Source organism: Nymphalis io, chromosome 7 (genome assembly GCF_905147045.1).
Source record: "Nymphalis io chromosome 7, ilAglIoxx1.1, whole genome shotgun sequence".
Classification (NCBI taxonomy): Eukaryota; Metazoa; Arthropoda; class Insecta; order Lepidoptera; family Nymphalidae; genus Nymphalis; species Nymphalis io.
Window position 1 is genome coordinate 2,424,189 of NC_065894.1, and position 13,864 is coordinate 2,438,052.

The following is a 13,864-nucleotide window of genomic DNA, read 5'->3' on the forward strand; positions in this document are numbered from 1 at the left end:
AGTGTTGTTTAAATTTAGTCTAACGAGTACGTTCAACTTTCAAGCTGTTGAAATGCATACCACAATTATTTCTTCCAAAATATGCAGGTTCCCGCAAGTTTTTTCCCGCACTAATAAGTTTAAAGTGTTCAATTAAAAATTGCAGCACAGGATTCAATCCTTTATATATTTTAATATGTATCACGTTGCCTCCCCTGTATACTGCTTGTAACGTAAGACTTGTATTTTAAATTTATAGGGCAAAATTTTAATTACCAAATTTTCAGACAGAAACGCCGAAGTGTAGTCATTAATAACTCAGAGTGGCTCATTCATAAATTATTTTGAAAGAATGCTTTTATGGAATTTTTATTTACACTTGTTTTAAATACTAGTGTATGTTGCGACTCGCTTGAAAACAACGTTGCTATATTAACCACCAATAGTTTGGTTACTTTGGAAAATGCACTATTAATTTTAATACTTCTCTAATAATGCATTTTTAAACCAGAATTACTTTTTAGTTAAATTTGGATCAGGCTCGATTTGGTGGTACCACTCGTATACCAGTAAATCTGTCAAAGAACAGAATAATACGTTTTGCTTTTTGACTCACCTATAAAGAAATCCGGATCTAGATAGGGCAACATACAATTCACGGAAAATTGTGTCCTTTTAAAACTTAAGGAGAAATCTGTGTATTTAAAAAATAAATACTTATTATCAAGTAACCGACTAAGTATAAATTTAACAAAACAAACTAATTAAATTATAATACAATGAAATATCACAAAAACATATAAAAAAGCAGTTCGCTGAACACAACCGTTCCGTAGGGAGCCGACCACGAGCATAGGTCGCGCGGCATGCTACCTCGCAGAGCTAGTGACCGACCTCCCTATCCCGCACACATTTAAGCCCGCCGTGCACTTGATCATTATTTTGCTGCAGAATTATTTTAATACTGTGATATCTCCTAAGATATTAATTGAAATCAAATGATGTAAGCCCTTACATATTCGTTTCAAAATTTAAATTAAATATTTGTGAAGAATAACATATTTATTTATGAATTATTACCATGTTTATGAAAACGACTTCGCAAATAATGCATTACTTTCGAAAAAAATTGCCATAAAAAAGGTTATAGTGAGTCAACCTTCAGAGATAGACATATGTTATCCTTAATTTTTTTTAGAACTTATTCAGAGGACTAATTCTGTCATACATGATTGTTGCGTAACTTTAACCGTTTACACAGCATATGTAACTGAAGCTCTCAAAATGTAAATTTTTCCGTTTTTGAAACATTTTTCATTGATGCACCGCTCTTATTGGTCGTAGTGACATGTTATATAGCCTAGAACCTTTTTCGATAAATGGGCTATCCAAATCAAAAAGAATTTTTCAATTCGAACCAGTAGTCCTGAGATTAGCGGGATCAAATAAAGTCTTCACCTTTATATATTAGTATAGAGTTCAGATATAGATGATTTGATTAGCTTTATTTTAAATGTGTCTGTTTTGTTTAATTTACAGAAATTCCAGACAACACGAGATCATCGCAGCCACTCTATACGTAATACCTTTCAATGTTCATTTTTTAAGCTACCCATAATAATAATGTTTTTGGAATCAAAAAACATTGCATTGTATTGCGGCCTTTCGTTATAAAGGATAAAAATCCCATTGTTATTTTAGACACGCAGGACATAATAAAATTCCACAGATAACTTCGCATTGATATCCAATTTTATTTCAGTTTGAATGCCATTGTCTATATACATAAATTACCATTTACCTTACGCAAATGTATTAGTATAATAAATATAGTTAAATATTATTAAGCTGAGTTTGGGATAGCGATTAGAGACGTGGCTCTTCCCGAGGGGTATAAAGCAAAACTGTTAACCTTCTATATGATTTGTTCAGGTAAATCTAGTTTAAATTTGATTATAATATATTGTATGTAAGCTACATTATATTTTCAGCTTTGCATTATCGACGTCCATTAGTTTTTTTGTAAAACTATTTTATTTTACTTACTTCAATTTGAAGTCTTCAAATATACATTTGCTTCTTAAATCATTCAGACTATAAAAAAAATTTACAGCGCTTTATATTAATTTTCATATTATTGTTAAGAGAACTATACATTCTTTCTCGGAAAAATAAGTAAAACGATTGCATCCCGAAAACAATATTAAATACCATACCACAGGACGTCGTAGAAAAAGCACAGTAATGAGATCGCACAAAGAGGGGCATGTAAGGGACGTGTGGGTGAAATCTGAAAATTTGGCTTTAGCGCGCTCTTAAATCGCTTAAAGTTTAAATTATGTATTATGTATTCGAGTGTGCGCTGAAAGAAAACATGATTAACCTACAATGAAGTAGAGCGGTAGATAAATCATTCTCCTTAATACTAATTTAGAACATCCTATATCGTCAACCCTACTAGAAATAAGAAAAATCATAAAATATCAACATAGTATTGATTAATAATAATTAAAGAGATACTCACTATGTAGAAACAAAATGATAGCGATAGTTTTCCTGTTAAATTTTAGAGAACGTAGGCTTATTATAGTTATTGGTTAACTTTCACGTCACAAATCAATTCTGTATCTAAACATGTTGAAATGAAACTGGTTTTCCGATGAACGAAAACATTGATTGCTCCAATTTTTTTTTGAAATGTTACCTTCAACTCTGATAAGGCAATGTCAGGTTAATTTTTCTTATCTACCTAGTAAAGAAACATAAAAAAGAAATGTGTTTTTATGTTATTTTATTCTTTGCAAACTTTAGCATTTTATGGAGCTATATATCATGTCTGCAATTTAGATACGTACTGGTTCCAGACAAGCCAATTTAATCAGACTTCTGATGAATGTACCTTCGATGTGCATCAAGATTCGTTGGATCAATTCTAACTTTTTGCCGTTATAAATAAGAAGCCGCAAATGAAGCACGTGCAATTTTCATGTGCTCAATTTGTGGTTATAATTCATCTCGTGCTTGACGTTGAAGAAAAACATCGTGAGGAGCAGCGTGGTGGAATAAGCTTCAAACCTTCTCCTCAAAAGGGAGAGGAGGCCTTAACCCAGCAGTGGGACATTACCAGGCTGCAATTGTTGTTGTTGTATATTGTAAATGAAGCACATATAATGAACCAGGTTGTCAGGTTTACTTTTACATTTTCAGTTAACTATAAACTATATAATCAAGTCTAATACTTGTGTATTCTAGTAGAATACATAATCAATTTAGGAAAATAAAGAATAAAAGGTGAGTATTATACCCCACCCGAAATCAACCGCATACCAATCCACTTGCAAACAGTAGCTACCATATTTAATACTATAGGTAATTCGGCTGCATATTTTTACATTGCAATTAATTTTATTAATTTACGAAACGTTAGGTATTTTCCCATTAAGTAAAATTCGCCTTTTTTCTTGATATTTTATCTCAACATTTGGTACTGATCTTAACTCGTAACATCATAAACTGAGTTACCCATTTTCCTTTTGCTTTCATCCTCAATATTACTCCATGTAAAACTAAGCAAACTATTCAATCATGTAAAGTATAATACGCAAACCCTAATAAAATACCAAACATCATTCACCTTAAGAGGAAAAGAATTTGAACGTAACGTTTCTATAAATCTTATCCTTTTCATAGCTATAGCTATTTTGTTTTGCTACCAAAAAATAAATACCAAATTTTTCAAATCCAAAACTTTAATGTTTGATAATTTTATAAAAATGTAATATTATATTGAGAATTTTATAATTTAAAATGTATTTTAGCTAAAACATAATAATATAAATATATAATTGCGTTAACGATAACAAAAAACAAAACAATAAAGCTTCAAGCTTGCATATTATGAGTAATTTCACGCACAATACACCTAATTCCGTACGGAGTTGAAGAATACAAAAGTTATGACAGTCCCAAGGTTTTACCCTGCCGTAATCACTAAGGCTTATCATCAACCTAATCTGTGATAAAGGTTGATCTTTACAAAACACATAGTATTTAAAATTATATATTTTATGGATTAGCCCCTTTCTTGCGAAAACATTGAGTTTATTTAATGTAAAAGATATACTTAGAAAAAATAAAAAAACGTCACGTCATACGTCACTACGTAAGAATTCAATGATTTAATTATTAGAACTGTCTTAGTATTTTATTTATCCAAATTTGAGAAAAAAAACACGCAGTCCAAATATAAGTTACACAGTTGTCAAATTATATATCCTTGATTATACAACATATTTCATATATCATATGTTAGTAGTTAGTAGAATTGTCTACGAGGCGTTATTCAGAATCTACCGTTGGCTTGTTATAGAGGGTTGGTAAATTAATCTGTCATCTTCATACATACTATTTTTTTAATACAAAATTGTAAGCGACTATACAATCGCACAGCAATTAATTATATAACGGCAAGTTCACAATATTTTACGATCCTATTAAATACCCTTCTAGATAATTTAGTCTTGTATAACATTATTGTAAGCTTTGGGTTTTGTCAAATGACATACAATTATCATATATGTTTTAAAAATTATATATTTCACAAGTAATTATCAGAATAAACATTGGTGTCTTGTTTATCATTAAATTTATATTATTAAATAAATTCTCAGAGGCTTTTAGCTACAGTGACCGGTCGGCAAATAAACGTAAATTTAAAGATCCCTAGGGATTGTATGTAAAGCTGTTATCGCGCAAAGAACACATAGAGCATTAAGGGATAAATCAGAGACGAGCAAAGCCCAGGTGAGAATTACTAACCAGTATTTAGTTATTTTAAATATAATATGATTTACTATAACATAAGTCGTACAAAATATATTTTTATCAAAATGATTTAATAGAATAAATAAAAATAAGGTTTTATCGTATTAAAATTCAGAGCAATTGATCCACTGATGGTAAGTTGTCAATACACAATACCATTGATAATAGCATCTCAGATATTAGCTCAATTTTGCCTATAATTGAACTTTAACTCTTAAACAAAATCTTCCTGCCTTGTAAAGGATAATAATAATTGTATCGAAGCCTTAGACACTAAAATGCTCCTTATATGCGATAAGAATATCAAATATCAAATTACCATAGTTTCTATAAGGCAAAGCGAAAAGCTGTTGGTTTGATGTCACAAATCAATAATGACAGAAAGAAATAAATCACTGCTTAATTAAAACACTTAATTAGTCAATATATTTGTTTGAGAATCGAAATTCGCATTATACGTAATATGCGCTTAAGATTTGTATTATGTATTTAAAAAACAATTACATATATTTAAAAGTAAATTTAACTACATTTTATACAGAAATGTACTCGTACCGAAAATTTAATTTGCTATTTATTTTATTACACCAATTCGATTTAGAATTGGTATTAGGATTGGAACAGTTGGCACTGTAGATGAATTACTTTCATTTTTATTTGGAGGAAATAATTTTCTTTCTTATAAAATTCAAAAACTTCACATCTCAGATATTGAGCCCAACATTTGATATAGTTGGCACACTTTTGGTAACCTCAAGCAACATGTGGTCACATCGTCTCACCACTGACATGACGTAGCTGTTGTCCGCATGTGGTCGAATGCATTGCTATATGGTAACCAACATTGGGTTAAATGGTTAAACACGGACATATGTTGATACATATATATACAATTTAACAACGTCACAATATTAGTACGATTCTATTTGAATATGTATTATTAGTTTGGCTAAAGCCGTGCATAAACATTCGAATGGAGTAAACTTGGACTGTTTGCCGTTCGTGCAACGCTTCTGCGTCAATAAGTTCTTACAGTCTTGATTGGAAAAATTCCGCGCAACTTTAATTAGGCCAATTATAAGGTCTTTTGTTTTTTTTTCAACACTATAATTGATTATAAATTAATAAATATTTTATTACTATTTATTTAAAAGTTATAAATGTAAAATTAATATAACCACAACAAACATTAAACAGTTTTAGCTTACCACAGTCAATCAACTTTCATTGTTTCTAAATACACTTTGGTATTGTTTACACGATAATTATAACGCTATTGCTTTATCTTAATCGGAAATAAAATTTTCTGTTATTTTTATCGCGTAGCTTTTAATTTTCATAATATAATTTAAAATTCGAATAGCATTCGATTTGATATTACGATAAGTCTAAAGAGTTCTTTCAAAAGAACGAAATAGAAACTCATCGCAGAACACGATTATGTATTGTCAAACACACATGCGGTGTCAAAACTAATGATATAACAATAATTATAAAATTTAAAGAATACACTTGCAGGCTGAAGTGGCAGTGGGCTGGTCACGTATGTCGTAGGACCGATGGCCGTTGGAGCAAACGAGTCCTAGAGTGGAGACCGCGGATCGGCAAGCGCAGCGTAGGGCGCCCTCCAGCCAGGTGGACCGATGACCTTAAGAAGGTGGTGGGCACCAACTGGATGCGGAAGGCGGAGGACAGGGAGCTTTGGCGCACCTTGGGAGAGGCCTATATTTAGCAGTGGACAATGATTGGCTGTTGATGATGATGATGACACTTAACAAAAAGCATATCACCGTGAGTCAGATTTGAATATTTCACGAGTGACATACAAAATTAGTTCTTACAAAAATATCTGCGGTCGTAAATATAAATTGTATAATGTAAAAAATAGAAACGATCCTTAATTCTAGTTTGTATTTAACACTCATATAAATACTATTTTCTTTTATAATAAATAATATTTATAACCTATATACGAACACGGATTCCCGGGAGACTCTTTCGTTTCTCAGGATGAAAATATCCAATTTATTTACGCAGGATATTAAAAATCGTCTTCTTGACTTTTATCCTCATACATCATCGTTTACTTGATGCGAATACAGATAGAAAGGCAGATCATGTTTTATATATTATTAAACGACTTAATAGTATACATTAGTGGTATTTAAATACAACTTTTGTATTTTTGCAACGTTTTCTTTTCAATAAAAGCTACATACTTCTAGTAGTACTAACGGATGGCTGTGTGCAAGCCTGTCCAGATAGGTAGCACCCATCATCAGATACTCTACCGCTAAACAGCAATACATAGTATTGTTGCGTTCCGGTTTGAAGGATGAGTAAGTCAGTGTTGTAAGTGGTGGCGCATTGGCGATGTAAGGAATGGATAATATTTTCTATATTGCCAATGTTTATAGGCAGTGGTGAACACTTACCATCAGGTGCCCATTTGCCGTTCAGTTACCTTTAATATCAAATACATACATTTAATAAAGTTTATAAAAAATAAAGTAAGTATTCATCTTAGTAAATGTAACAAAAATACGTTTTCCGTGTCATATAAACTTGTAATTAAGCACACAATAAAACATTTGATAATTAACATAAGTAAAGAGTCATAATTAAACAATCAATTCGTAATAAAATTTGTAATACGCATAAAATAGTAAACGTGAAACGATTGTAATTTTTTTTGTAAATTAATTTTTATTAAATAAATTAATTCAGACATTTGAGTAGTAGTTCTAATTGAACAAGCAATTACAATATTCCACATCTTAATCAAATATTTTACTTGTATATATTCAAGAATCTTAAATGGCATTAGATATGCCCTGTGACGTAACTACATTGCTGATAGTGACAGTATTATTTTTCCCTTTTTCTATTTCATTTGTAACAGTTTTCTTTTGTCTTTGTTGTACCGCTTCTGCGCTTGACAAGTCTTTCCTTTCACAAGCATAATTAATGCAATCTTTTTCATCTAATACCACTTTTTCTGCAGTTTTATGTGTAGAAAAAAATACAATTACGACGAATAAAATGATTTATATCGGACTTGCTAGTTTCAAGATACGTTTTGGGTTTTGAAATGGTGCGTGTGAATTTTTTCGCTGAATTTGATATTATTTATCGCAGTATTTTATATTTACATTATAATTAGATAGATATAAGTCGGGTCGCGCTACAAAAATGTTATTACCTATCCTCAATACAAGCCTAAATTTAGGAAGTGGTTACACCTTGGTTTCTCGGAAAGCATGATAAAGACGTGGATTCCGTATATGTCTGGTCGAATCGAATTCCTTTTCAAACGGAATATGAGAATGAGGGAAATAGCGAGTTATCTTATATTTTAAACATATCTGCGCAGACGTAAGTCTTCGATGTCGATCTTATTTCGTAACGCCAAAAAAATGTATACAGATACAAATAGAAATGACAATATGTATATATATATATATACATATTGTCAATGACATATATATATATATATATATATATATATATATATATATATATATATATATATATATATATATATATATATATATATATATAACGAACTTGATATAGATGACAAACGTGAAATGTCAGAAAAATTTAATTTTGAACATTACGTATAGAAAAGTTACATTAAAATTCGACATTGTCACTTTAATTAGTGAAATTTTAACGTAACTGAATTTCATGTAGTAAATGCGAAATGATTTACACGCTTGTTTTTTGTAAATTGGCTTCCTAATAAGGTCATTAAAAGTCGTGAGATGAATCTGGTGATTTAATTATATTTTTTTTAGTAAAAAATATTACGTGATCGTTACATTGCATAACTCAGTCTTTTTTTATTTAATACATAATATTAATAAATGCTTTAACGTTTATGACTTTGTCAAGTGAAAGACTAATTTTTATCGCAACGCTTTAAAGCCTAAGTAGGTACATAGGCTAAGTTTTATTTAAAAAAAGATAATATCGTTTTTCTATAGCCTCCGCAACTTTAATAATTAAGGTGACAAAATAAAAAATAAGACTTCCATTTTTAAATCCTATTTAACGGCAAAGTGTGTTATAAAACTTAATATAAAGGATTTCGGAGACTTTTACGATATGGTACTACGGTCTCCGATTTTCTCCCTGATAGGAGTGGTGGAATATCCACCAAAACCTTCTCCTCAAATGAGAGGCTCGGCAATGGCAGAATTAAAAGGGGCTACCGAACCGTGGGTAGGGGGTATTCGAAGTATAATATATATATATATATATATATATATATATATATATATATATATATATATATATATATATATATATATATATATATATATATATATATATGTGTGTGTTTCACATCACATTGACGGCAAGACAGACTTGTATGCCGTGAGCGCATGACATATCGCTTTCTAATACCGTCACTCCGCCACTCTACTCCCTTTATTATTGCGTGTTACGCACATACTATATAATATTATATTTCGTGTGAATGAGTGTGAGGGGTTTTACACGTTATATTCATTTAAAAAAAACTATTCTTTCATTTATTAACTTCATCTCGTGAATTCCAATTTTTTTTACTAAAAGTCTACATTTTATTAGCAATATCATACATGACGGAGATAATTTGGGGAGACGAATAAGTAATCGAGCTGATGGATTGAGCAACAAATCCGACTTCTTAACAGAAGCAAAGGGTTATTGACTGGATGTTGTAAATAGAGGCTTAAGATAACGATAAAATGTCGAATCGATGGTAGCGCTCGATTTAGAATTGTCAATGCTTGCTCCATGTAAAGGATTATCTCCGCTATATTGAATGATACACAATGCCCTCGACTACGTTCGCTCAATTCATTCAATAGTATAAATGAATATACACTTGCCTTGGGTTTTTAATGTAGGCACGAGTAATTTATGGAATTATCAGTTCACGTTAAACCACCGATTAGTTCACACGTTTTTAATACAATTAAATTATGCCATAAGTTACTAGTAAGCCGATAATTTGTTTTATCAAAATTAATTAAATAACTCTATGTACAGTTTTCAATACATATGTAGAAATTATACTCTTATTTGTACTTAAGTTTGATATAGATTTTTTATATATACTAACGTAAGAGTATTAGTAGCAAAAGATTCTCTTCAGTCAAAGATTTGAGTTAATCCTTTGATCTTGATCGTAATCATTTCTCCAAAGAGTATTTTCTGTTATCAAATGAAATGTTTATATTTAAAAATTATATAAAGTTTGTAACTTGAATATTATTTTGTCACTGCAAAGAAAGATACTTGGAAAGGGTCAACTGGCATTTTGTAACGTTTAGTTGATATGTTGCCGCTATGTAAATATGTTGGGCTTGCTTTGATATAAGTCCTTTCATGTCTTAACTACTCAATCAAACATCATGAAATTTTGCAGACGCGTTATCTACTGGCGCGGAATACTAGTGGTCGGGTTTTGTACAACCTCACACCTTCCCCTATCACGAGAAGAAGCCGGGTTGACTTGGGTATTGTACATCTGTCGAAGGATTTTTTTTCACATGTGTGTTTTCAACTCACACAATGAAGTAGCATTATGGCGAACGCTCTGAACCTTCTCCTCAATAAAAAGGGACTGTGATATTAACAGGCTGTTACTTTATTTTTTATACCCATTTTATTCATTCAAAATAACTTTACTTCAAGTAAATCAGATGACTTATTTAGTGCTGGCGAAAATTACTTTTTAAATCTAAATAAAGCGCCATAATATTTTTTTGATAAATTGGTGGATTAATTTGAAAGGAACAATCGTACAAATTTCACCTGACTTTGGCAACCAATTGAATCCGTATTCGCCACATCAAAAGGACCGCTCGAATGGAAACGAAGAGGGCAACGAACTCCATTATTACTATTTGACATTAACCTATTTCCGAGGCTTTCCTTTAAACTCAATAAATTGTGACAGCTTATACAGAAATAAAAACTATACGTATAATAATTATATAATGAATTTAAAGGCCATGGAATATAATAAATAACGACTAAATATTACTAAATAGGTTATAAATTGAATATTAACTGACTAAGCTTAGAAGAAAAATTAATATAAATAAAAAATGATATTGTTAAATTGTATTGAAATAAAATTTATTAAAAAATATATTTTAAAAAGTTGAGATTTTAATACGTGCACTATATAAGCAGTTAATTTATAAACATATTTGTATTGCCTGACTTTGTTTGACTACGAATAAAAATTAACATTTAATAATAATAATGTCATCCAGACCGATTTCGGCCACGTTGGCCAATCACAAGAGAGATTAGCCAACTACGCAGGAGATATTATAGAGCACAAGTGTGTGTGCAAACACAGATGCTCTCTATTCCCTAATTCTCATAGTCCAATGGGACAGCAACCCGACACGACCGGAGAGGTAATTTAATGAACAGGTAAGCAAATATAATGAAGACTACACACAAAAACAAGCCGAATTACTTTCTTCGTTCTTTTTTGAAGTCGACTAAAAATAGAATACAGATGACGTCTCGAATTTTTTTTATGTTATATGAAAGATATACAAATGGGCCACCATTGCGATGTAAAAAACATTAACCATTCCTTACATCGCCATTGCGCACCAACCTTGGGAACTAAAATATTATGTCCTTGGCCCTGTAGTTACACTGGCTCACTTATCCTTCAAACGGTAACATGGAATATCTGATGAGTGGGTGGCACCCACTCAGACGGGCCTGCACAAAGCCCTGTCACAAGGTACATTTATGTTCTTATGTGAATTATCTAATGGCGTGCCTTAGGTATGACTGACAGCAATACTTAGTACGGTTTGATGGGTGAGTGAGCCAGTGTGACTACAGGCACAAGGAACGTAACATCTCGTTTCCTAAGGTTGGTGACGCATTGGCGATATCATCATCATTATCATCATCATCATATCAACCGAAAGACGTCCACTGCTGGACAAAGGCCTCCCCCAAGGATTTCCACGTTGGCCGATCTTGCGCTGCCCGCATCCAACGGCTGGCGATATATGGTAAGGTAATTATTTCTTAGCTCGATAATATGGGCGGTGGTGGGTGGTGGTGGTAGTGGTGATCAGGCGACCCGTTTGCTCGTCTGAATACCTAAAACATAAAAAAATCCGCCCACCTGTAACTTAAAAAAAAAGCTTTACGTCAATAGATACGTAATGAGTGTAGGGATATGTATAATAATTAATTAATCTTTTTAAGTTAATATTTTCACGTTAGTATATAAGTTGATAAGTTTCATTAATATAATATTTGAAAAAGATAAAACAGACTTCACTCTCAAAACATTATAAGAGATGTTTAATCTTAATTAATTTTCAGGGACCCGCAATAAAACAACGTAGACCAATCTCGCGCAGGTTGAGACAATTTGTCTTTGGGATGAAAATTGAAATTTCAAGGACTAGTTAACCCGCGATGCAGATTAAAATTTAATTTTATATTATATATCAGCTATATAATATAAAATTAAATTTATATTATATATATTAATGATATATTAATATATGATATATTAATGATGTATTAATAATATATTAATATATGATATATTAATGATATATTAATTTCCTTCATTCATAAAATACTAGGATGATGAACGTTTTATTTATAAAAGCTTTATACCCACCCACTAAGAGTTCATTGAAACCGAGTTGAAATTACCTACAGAATTTAATTACGCGCCAATATAAGAAGCTCTATTTTTTATAATTAAATTCATGATTATTATATATTTGGCGGTAAAATGGGTTTTTGTCGTAAGAAATTATGACACTGCTTATATTATTAGTCAATGGGCCATCTGATAGTGTTCACTATCGCCAATAGAAATATTAACCACCCCTTACATCGTTAAAGCTTCAACAAACTTAGGAACTAAGATGTCATGTTACTTGTGCCTGCAATCACACTGTCTCACTCACTGGAACAAAACAACAACTAAATATCGCTGTTTAGTAAATGACGTCATGTCAACCCAGAGCAACAATCCTACTATCCTACAACAAGTTTTTTGTATATATTATACTGCGTGGAAAAATAAGCTGAAATAACTTATTTTGAACAGGAAATAACACCTTAAAACTATACTGAGCTAACTCATCACATCACGATGTTTTCTTTCATACAGCACCAAGTTTGATGCATGCCCGGGCTAGATCCTGTAATCTTTGATTAAGATTCACGTGTTCGAATCACTGCGCTGTTAATTGGAAAAATAATTATATTCTTATTTCAAATACAAGATTTACTTACAAACATCACTGTTTAGTAAAACACTGGTTTAGCTCTTTCTGTCATTGTTGATTGGACATTCGAAAGAAGAAGACAGTATAGTACTAATCACTCGATAAGCACGATTATAATTAAGGTCGTAACTCTTTATTAATAAAATATATGTTAAAACTTAATCGTGCACCTCTTTACAGTTTTATTTATTAGTTATCAATCATATTGACTATATATAATTTCATTTAAAAATAAACAACGAGCCACAATTATAAACGATCGATGAAATATAATATTGCAACCCAAATATTTGAAACGATTTTTAATATTAAAATATTTCATGATGATGAAGAAATTGCTAAACGAGAGATTTTTGTAATCGAACATTGAAAAGGCATTATAAATTATTTGCTAGAAAAAAAAAACAATTTATTACGTACAGCTTAGCAGACGCCATCTTTTGCTGTACCGAAAAAGAATCTTAAGAGTTATTTAAAGAAGAATGTAGCCAGATTCTCGAATGAAGGATATAGAGCAGTCATTCAAGAAATCTCAGTTATTAAATTACAAGTATTGAAAGACTTTCCCAATTGAATTTCTTAAGTAGTTTTTTCAGGCAAATCTTTTATAAGCTGTAAGAATTTTTTCAATCAAATATGATTGAGCTTATACGAATACCTATTCATTAAATATAGCAAAGTTTGTAAGTAAAAATTTTTAGACATTAATATAAAAAATAATTATATATAATATTCGTGATATTCATAGTTTGTTAGTAGTGACGAGA